The following is a 9,323-nucleotide window of genomic DNA, read 5'->3' on the forward strand; positions in this document are numbered from 1 at the left end:
AGGAAAGCTGCGGGAGACAGGAGGGACCCACCAAAGAAGAAGAACGTGGACCAGGACAAAACCAAAAATGTTGCCAAAAAGTCAGTGGCCGAACAGAAACGTAAGTACCAAGCAGCTTGGCTTTTATATTCAGGTGAAGAGCAAAATGAACATTTAGGGTACAGCAGAGAGTAATTTGTGTGACAGCTGTAGTAAAACCCAATTTGTTTGTCTGTTTAGGTGACTTCCAAGCGAGATACGTGGAGGAGCACCGGCTTGGAGAAGGAGGCTGTGGAGCAGTGTTTGCTGGCTACCGCATAAAAGATCATTTTCCAGTAAGTGTTCAGATGGTGGTAGTAAGACAGGCAGTAACGCAGATAAGGGATAATATTGTAAGCTGAGACGTGTGCTGTTTTACACCTTTAATTATGTCATACTGAGGAAATGCTGATCAATGCCCTGTGTCTTTTAGGTGGCCATCAAACACATCCCAAAGGGGAAAGTGTACTGCAAAGTGACGGTAAATGTGCAACACTTGAATTGTTTTTACATTAGTGGATTGCATGCAGCGTTCACCTGTGGAACGTCTGTTCCTCATCATCCACTTTGTCGAAATATTTCAGGATGAAAACGGGAAGCATCTGTCAGTGGAAGTTGCCATCATGCTGAAGCTTGCAGCTGAAGCAGATGGATCAGTGGGAACATCAGCCCCAGTGTCTCTGCTGGAGTGGTTTGACTTTGGCAGAGAGCTGATCCTGGTGATGGAGAGACCTGTCCCCGCTGTGGACCTGGATAAATACATAGAAGAAAATGGAGGATTTTTACCAGAGGCCAAGGCCAAGGCAAGTTGACTTGCCTTAGAAGAGCCTTTTAGACTGTACATCATTCAATCAAAGCACAGAGTATTAGAGAAAAATTAACCCATTGATTGATTATTGTCTTTTCATCGTTTCCAGGTCATTCTGAAGCAGCTGGTTGATGCTGCGAAGCACCTGGAGGATAAACACATCTTTCACCGGGACATCAAGAGTGAGAACATTCTAATTGAGACCGGCTCAGATGTACCGCGTGTTCAGTATCATCGACTTTGGACTGAGCTGCTTTGTTAAGGAGCGGTCGCTGTACCGCGTCTTCTATGGTAACATATTCTGCTCTTGCTCTTCACAGATGTAACAATTTTCACCTTTTGTTTTAGAAGAAATTGCAATTGTGTCTGTTTATTAGGTACAGACATTTACTCCCCTCCCGAGTGGTACAGGCGCAGTTGCTACAGGTGTGGACCCACCACGGTATGGCAAATGGGAGTGGTTCTGTACGAAGCGCTTCATGTGGGGGACTTTAACACCACGAGCTTCCTCAAAAAGCGCCTGAAATTCAAAAGCCGTCTGTCTAAATGTAAGAAAACGTCACACTTCAAGATTGACTGATGGCTTGGACCACTGGAACGATCATCTTCATGTTTTTCTCTTTCCTTTCTTTCCAGGCTGCCGGGATTTCTTGGACGCGTGTTTAACCAGAGTCCCAGAGATGCGGCCGACGTTGGAGGACCTCCAGCATCACACTTGGCTGAGATAAACCCATCACACACACACACACAAACACACGCAATTCAGACGTTATCATGTATGTGTGATATATGAGATAACTTTCTTGTTTTCTGTTTGACAGGAAATAATTTTTTTAATTGCCCTATTTTAAACTTTGGTGTTTTGGAATTCCTGTAACCCCCCAGCCATCCCAGGAAAGGGATCTCTTTGAATGGGCTTTCCGAGGTTTCTTCCCGTCAATCTGGCCCCCAGGGGAGTTTTTCCTCGTCTTCATAGAGAGCTTGGGCTGGGTCAGGAGCTCCATCAAAACTGTCTTTAGTTGATTATTTTAAGGTAATCATATTCTTTAAAGTAATCAAATAAAAAACAGTAAAAATCTGAAGACTTGAAGTAAACTTTCATTAAAATAAAACTTGTTTAATTCATCTTTGCTGAGAATACTGTGTTATTACTATTTCAAGGATTGTATTTTACCCACGATGCATTTTGACAAGTAAGAAAATTAAAAGGTAAATCAGGTTCAGGTATATACAAAGAAAGTCACACTGCCACTGCTCTGAAGACTTGCATCTGTTGCCCTAACCCCCAACCAGTCTTGACAGATTTCCTGGTTCTAGCAGAGGTTGCAGCAGTTGGGTGGGATTTAATAAACTTTTGGGGCAGTATGTGGGGTTCCCAATCACGATATTTAGCAGTGTGTAGTGTCTGCGTGGCGCTCAGCGGTGATGCGGGGTTGTCCGACACTGACTCCGAGTGGGAGGAGACTCACTAGGGCCTTACGAGAAGGCCCTGCCGGTTCCGATGATTTGCCCTACAGAAGATTTTCCACTGGGACAGTCTCGGGATGACACCCTACGCTCAGCCTTTGACAAAGTGATAGAAATTGATGATCACTTCCTTCCTACTCGCGCTTTGTGCTATTGAATGATACTAACAGAAAAAAATACAGTTAACACTGACTTAATAAAAAAGTATTATATTTTATCTCAGATTTGATCATCAGTACACACACACTGTTTTTATCCCTTTAACCTTTTTTGGTTAATCAGTTGATATAATAAGAAAGTTAAATATACAATAATAAATACTTTAAATCATATGACACTTTGTCTTTTGGTAAAATAATGTGACAAGTAGAGCTGGGCGATATAAGATTTTTTCATATCACGATATGTTTTTTTTCATCTCAGGCGATAACGATATATATCACGATATAAGCCAAATAACTATATTTGTAAGATTTAAATGTGCCGTTGCTCACAATTAAAATGTGAAATAATCAGCAGCTTGTTTTAATTAAAATATTTATTTCCCATAATAAGTTCAACAGGGTAGATGTACTTAAGGAACATGAGACTTCAGTTTCAGATGAATAAAGGCAAATATTGCAAACTACACAAAACGCAGCCGCTAAAGCGTTTAAGTTTCAAAATAGAACAAACAAAACAGACCACTAAATTGTCAATTCCACTTAGAAAGAAAATATTAATTCTAAAAATAAATCTTAGGTCGTTTTACAGAAGAACAGACAAAATTGACTAACTTTTGTCAATATCAAATAAACTGAGAACTAAAAGGAAATTCTCAATCTCTCCTTGTTGTATAGCTTAGCTTTTCAAACAGTTTTAACGGTTACTTTAGTCTGACAAAAGCCGAATGACGAATTAGCGCTTTCAGTCAGAGATTGAGCATGCACCGCTTTATTGTATTTCCAGACTTGCTTTCGGCACAATTTACAGTGCGCGCTACTCTGTTTTTTGTCAGACTTGAAATAGCCGAAATACCTTGACACTACAGAACTTCTGTGGCCCTTCCGTTTGACAAGCTCTCCGGCATTGGAACCATCATCGTTTTTTTCTTCGGTAACCTTCGCTCACGCTCTCGGTTGATTTTTCTCTAGTCGGCAAACTCCTTTCCTTCATTACCTGGGCTGCACGGCTGCAAAAACAAATACACAAGTGCGCCTTGGCGCTTGTGCTGTAGGTAACAAGTCACGTGATGTGACGCTGCGGCTGTGATTGGTTCGGCTCTGCACTACTTAATTTGGATTGGCTGTTCTTTTTTTTTTTTTGAGAGGACAAGAGAGATGAGGCCTATCGCAATAGTTTAATTTTTCTATCGAGAAAAAGTTATTTCGCAATACATATCGTTATCGTTTTATCGCCCAGCTCTAGTTTCAACGTAACTTTATTCTTTCATGAGTTATTTACAAGTTTCTGACCACTTATAAAATGTGTTCAATGTGCTGCCCATTGTGTTGGATTGTCAATGCAACCCTCTTCTGCACTCTTCACACACTGATAGCAACACCGCAGGAGAAATGCCAGCACAGGCATCCAGTATCCGTAGTTTCAGGTGCTGCACATCTCGTATCTTCACACCATAGACAATTGCCTTCAGATGACCCCAAAGATAAAAGTCTAAGGGGGTCAGATCGGGAGACCTTGGGGGCCATTCAACTGGCCCACGACGACCAATTCACTTTCCAGGAAATTGTTCATCTAGGAATGCTCGGACTGCTGGCACCATAATGTAGTGGTGCAACATCTTGCTGGAAAAACTCAGGGAACGTGCCAGCTTCAGTGCATAAAGAGGGAAACATCATCATGTAGCAATTTCAAATATCCAGTGGCCTTGAGGTTTCCATTGATGAAGAATGGACCCACTATCGTTGTACCCCGTATACCACACCAAACCATCACTTTTGTTGTTCCAACAGTCTTGGAGGGATCCATCCAATGTGGGTTAGTGTCAGACCAATAGCAGTGGTTTTGTTTGTTAACTTCACCATCAGGGTTTTAATAGTTTTGCAATTTTCATTAGTTTTTATTTTTATTTAGTTTTGACTTCAGATTTTTAATTTTATATTAGTTTTAATTAGTTTTTGCCAATTGTTTGCTAGTTTAGTTTAGTTTTTATTTTTTTGAAAATCCTTAGTTTCAGTTTAGTTTTGATTAGTTTCAGTTATAGTTTTAGTTGTGTTTGCAATAATTTAGTGTAACAAAATCCCAGTTTCATCATATCAGTCATTCTCTTCTGCTTATCCTTGGGTATGTTGCTATTCCAGCTACCATACCCTGCACCCTGGACAGGTCGCCTGTCTGTCGCAGGGCTAACATGCAGAGACAGACAACTTACATTCCCACCTATGGGTTCTTTAAATAAATAAATAAATAAATTAGGGCAGATGAACAACCGTTGATACCAGGCAACTATAAAAGGTATATCTTGGCCGCAATGAGACTGCAGCACCGGGTGTTCGTAATTTTGGTTCAAGTGAATTGATAAACCTTTTGAAGGCAATTGACTCACACAGTTATGTAGATATCCCAGTCCTGTTGTCTCGGGATGCATCACGCTGCCTTGCCTGGGGTTAGCTTCTGTTTCTGGGGATGAGGGTTGAGTGTGCTCCCTTACCTTCTCCAGGTAAGCTAGGTTAGCCTTCTTGTGTGAGCTTTTCAATTGCACTTTAAGGTTTGTGGGATTTTTTTCCCTTTAGAAATGTCCCTCATAATTTGTCTCGTTCCACTACAAGACACTTGCTTTATCCAAAACACAGTCATATTCAAAGTAATCCCAAATTGGAAGCTGGCGCTTTCTCCAGACTTTTTCTGACATGATTCTGCGCGTGGACGGAGCACCAACACAGACAACTCGACTAACGTACTGCCACCTGCTGGCATAATGAGACACAGCAAGAAAAAAACCTGGAAACTAAACTTCTTTTTTACCCTTGACTATTGTATGACACGCACACATCAACGAAAACTAAACATATTTTTGCTATAAATTCAGTTAATTTTAGCTAGTTTTGTGAACACTCATTACAGTTTTAGTTAGTTTTCCTTTTTTCGCTTTTATTTTTATTTCCGTTAACGAAAATGTTTTTTCACTTCTAGTTTTTGTTATTTCGTTAGTTTTAGTTAACGATAATAACCTTGTTCACCATTCACATAAAAGTTTGCCTCATCACTGAACAAAATCTTCTGCGTGAACTGAGGGTCCTGTTCCAATTTTTGTTTTGCCCATTCTGCAAATTCTGTGCGCCGATCTGGGTCATCCTCATTGAGATGCTGCAGTAGCTGGAGTTTGTAAGGGTGCCATTTGTGAGTAGCTAATATCCGCCGAAGGGATGTTCGACTAATGCCACTCTCCAGTGACATGCGGCGAGTGCTATGCTGTGGGCTCTTGCTATGCTGTGGGCTCTTGCTGAATGAAGCTAGGACAGCCACTGATGTTTCTGCATTAGTGACAGTTTTCTTGCGTCCACATTTGGGCAAATCCAACACTGAACCAGTTTCACGAAACTTAGCAAGCAGTTTGCTAACTGTAGGATGGGAGATGGGTGGTCTCGTAGGGTGTCTTGCATTGAAATCTGCTGCAATGACCCGGTTACTTTACGTTGAAACCAAGCACACCATTGTTTTTCTTGTGACATTACCAATAAGTTTGATGTGTCACATGGCTCTTCCTACTGAAAAAACAAAAGTTGTATCCAAGATGGCCGACTTCTAAATGGCCACCATGGTCACCACCCATCTTGAGGAGTTTGCCCCCTCACATATACTAATGTGCCACAAACAGGACTTTAATATCACCAACCATTCCCATTTTATTATGGTGTATCCATATAAATGGCCCACCCTGTATAACTGGGTAAAATATATTGATTCTGAACATTGTTTGCTGTGTGGGTCTGCATGCTGTCCAAGGCAAGAAGTGTGATGAGAGAATCATTAAGTTTTCTTGCTTTCTTTTTTCCACAATATCAGTCGACAGGTCATCAAAGAAGGATTCAGTAGAGTAATGAACCATTGTCTCCTTAAGCGATTCAACTAGATTTATAGCCTTAGACAGGTCAACAGTTTCGGATTGAAGCATTTCTGATAACATGTTAGAGACACTCAGAGTGTAAGGCTTCCAACAAAATTCAGATCCATCCAAACCAGAATCCCCCTTTGCTTCTACAGCTCTCTGTGCATTGGTCTCTGATGAGATCTTTTCTAGTACACACAAAAAACCAGCAATCTGTCCATGATATTGCGACACGAGGATGCTGGGACCTGACAAGCACAGGGTCATGATTGCTTACCACATTGAACATTTCTAGGAAAATGCCCCTTTTATTTGCGTCAACAGACTGTGACCACTCTTTCAAGCATCTGTTTCTGGCGATGGCAAGGGCCGTCCACTACAGCCATCAGAGTTTAACAGAACCCACTGACTTTAAACATTGCTTTCTTCCATTGACGATATCCCACAGCTAAGGTAAATATACAGTAACAAGAGTCTCTACTCTGGGAACATTCCAACCAAGGGTGTATTTTGACCATTCTGGGAGGAAACAAACTCCTTCTGGTGCTGTTGAGACAATGCCGGTCTCTGCGATTCTTTTGGTCCTGGTAGAGATCACGCTGAGATGTTTCCATGTTTTACACAATCCTTTTATTACCCATTATTCTTACAGATGCATCTGGAGATCAGCACACTGCATTCCTATGCAGTCCTATGCTAAAGGCTGATCTAAAGAACTCCACACAACAGTTACAGTTATAACCTTTGGTCTCCTCCCCCTTACAGCAAACACCCCCACAATGGAAATACACTAATAGAGACTGACAGACCACGTGACTTTCGCGCATTGCATGCCGGGCACTGGTGGGAAAACAATCAAAGCAATGCATCAAACACAAGCATTTGCAGCACCGCAAAACGTTCATTCTCCGGTTCCAATACCTTCTTGCTTTTTCTTTCCCCCCCCAAAAAAGGTATGTACAAAAACTAAGGAGAACAATGCCGGTCCGTACAAAGACAGACTTGATGAAAAGTCAAAGAAAAGATACGAGGAAAAAAATCAAAGGAGTGAAAGGGTCAGACCCTTACGAGCACACAGAGTGGACAAAAGACTTTAGCGTGCTGCCCAACTTTCACCACGCTCAGATTTATAATTATACGGTTCTTGGAGTGAGTGCATACACTCATGAAGTTTTTAGTAACTTCAAGTCACTGCAACAAGCCCGGGTACAGTTTATCGACGAATGGGTACAGGACCTTGAAATGCACCGTGTAGAACGAAAGACCATCGTACAAACAAAGGTAAGTTTACCAGTCTCACAAATCGTCGTCATAAATACACATTCGTTAACCGTTTATTAATATAACCTTTGAGCTCAACGGTAATTAATTAGTAGTGGAAATAATTTCTGGTAGGCATTACAGAAGTGTAGCAGTGACAATAATATTGTATGCTGTAATCGTACTGGACAATTAGTGATACAAAAAAACTGTTTTATCCTGTGAATAAAAGTATATGTTTTTGTCAATGTACCGTGGTAATAACAGAAGCGAAACGCAATATTGTGTCAGGACAATTCAATATTTATGCACAATAAATAAAGGAGCATAGCATGACAATTTCTGTTCAGCGCCAGACTTGCTTGTAACCTATATCACCAATTATGTTATGAAAAATGACGTATTAACTACTACAAAACACTGACCTTTGTGGGAATGCTTGGAGCAGACTAACATGTGAGCTGGAGTTTTCTGGGACGTTATATTTGGTCTTCGAATGGCTGCAATCCAGGCCATCCGTCGGCTCTTTGTTACTTCAGAAACATGGCTTGAACAATTTCTCTTCAACGACGTAATCCGATAACAACTGATCTCTTTACCCGTCGGCTTCCCGTGGCTGTCATGCGACCAGCTATTGCAGTTAATAATACAACAGCTTCTTGCCATTTTTTGTGTTTCGTTTTATCGCTGTGTAACTGATTTCAATTGAAAGCCTGCGTGCGCTAGTACCTCTTGCCACGAGTTCCCAGAATCCTTTGCGGTTTTACCCCTGAATGACGTCACATTTTCAATCTCTATACAGTGGCCAAGGGTGCTGACACCCTGACCCCATCTCCTTTTAAGGTAGTGTCCATTGACCATTGTCTGCCCCTCACCCTCAGTAACTCTTGCTACTGTCCTGGGGGGGTTGATTGTCCTTCTGCCCTGCACCTCAGTTCTTTGTTCCCATCCCAGGCCTATTTTCTATTCTTACACCCATTAACCGCAATATTATAATGTTGCAAGCAATCACAAACTATATTCTCTTTAACTCTGATCTATATTAAGGAATCTATTCTCAACAGTGCAGCCTTGATATGTCTTAGGAAACCTCAGATCACGTGGATGTGGGAACTTCACTTTTGAATTTGCATATGTCTAAATTCAAATACAAAAAAGAAAAATATTGCAAATCCAAAACTCTACACAATAATAGACTTGGAGGAGAGAAGGAGAAATTCAAAACAAAGGAGACATTTTTAACATGAAGAAACGCCCAGAATCAGACTGAGCGGGTCACAACGTTAGCATTTTAAATCTTCTATTGCAGTTCCCTGGTTAAAGGTCAGCATTGTTGTGGTGTGTTGAAATACAAAAAAACAAGAAAAGTACCCAGCATGAACAATGAATGTGTTTACATTTAATCAAAGCCACAGTCTTTCTATAACTTTAAATAGAGTGCTTTTTTTGTGTGGCTACTTTTAGTCGCTACTATGAGGTAGGATCATTTATAACTGTGCCTCCAATGTAGCTTGGAAATGTTTCTGCAGCTAGCATTCAGAAAAATATGCAACATAAAACATAAAACATCCATAACAGATGTTATTGTGTGAAAAAGTGAGTATCAATACACAAATGCATTTTTAACATTTTGTGTGCAGAAAATGATTTTGTAACCTGAACTGATGCACATCAGGCATGAGCAGATGTCTCACGTGTTGCCTTGTGATTCTGCCGCAGCCT

General features: G+C 40.9%; 1 long non-coding RNA gene across 1 annotated transcript; it reads left to right on the forward strand.

Moving 5' to 3' along the window:
* The first annotated feature begins 1,054 nt into the window (after positions 1 to 1,054).
* Positions 1,055 to 1,714, forward strand: LOC120441237. The gene is made up of 3 exons (XR_005613905.1): positions 1,055 to 1,117; positions 1,204 to 1,374; positions 1,463 to 1,714. It is a non-coding gene; the product is annotated as an uncharacterized LOC120441237 (long non-coding RNA).
* Positions 1,715 to 9,323: the final 7,609 nt, after the last annotated feature.

Source organism: Oreochromis aureus, linkage group 7, assembly GCF_013358895.1.
Source record: "Oreochromis aureus strain Israel breed Guangdong linkage group 7, ZZ_aureus, whole genome shotgun sequence".
NCBI lineage: Eukaryota > Metazoa > Chordata > Actinopteri > Cichliformes > Cichlidae > Oreochromis > Oreochromis aureus.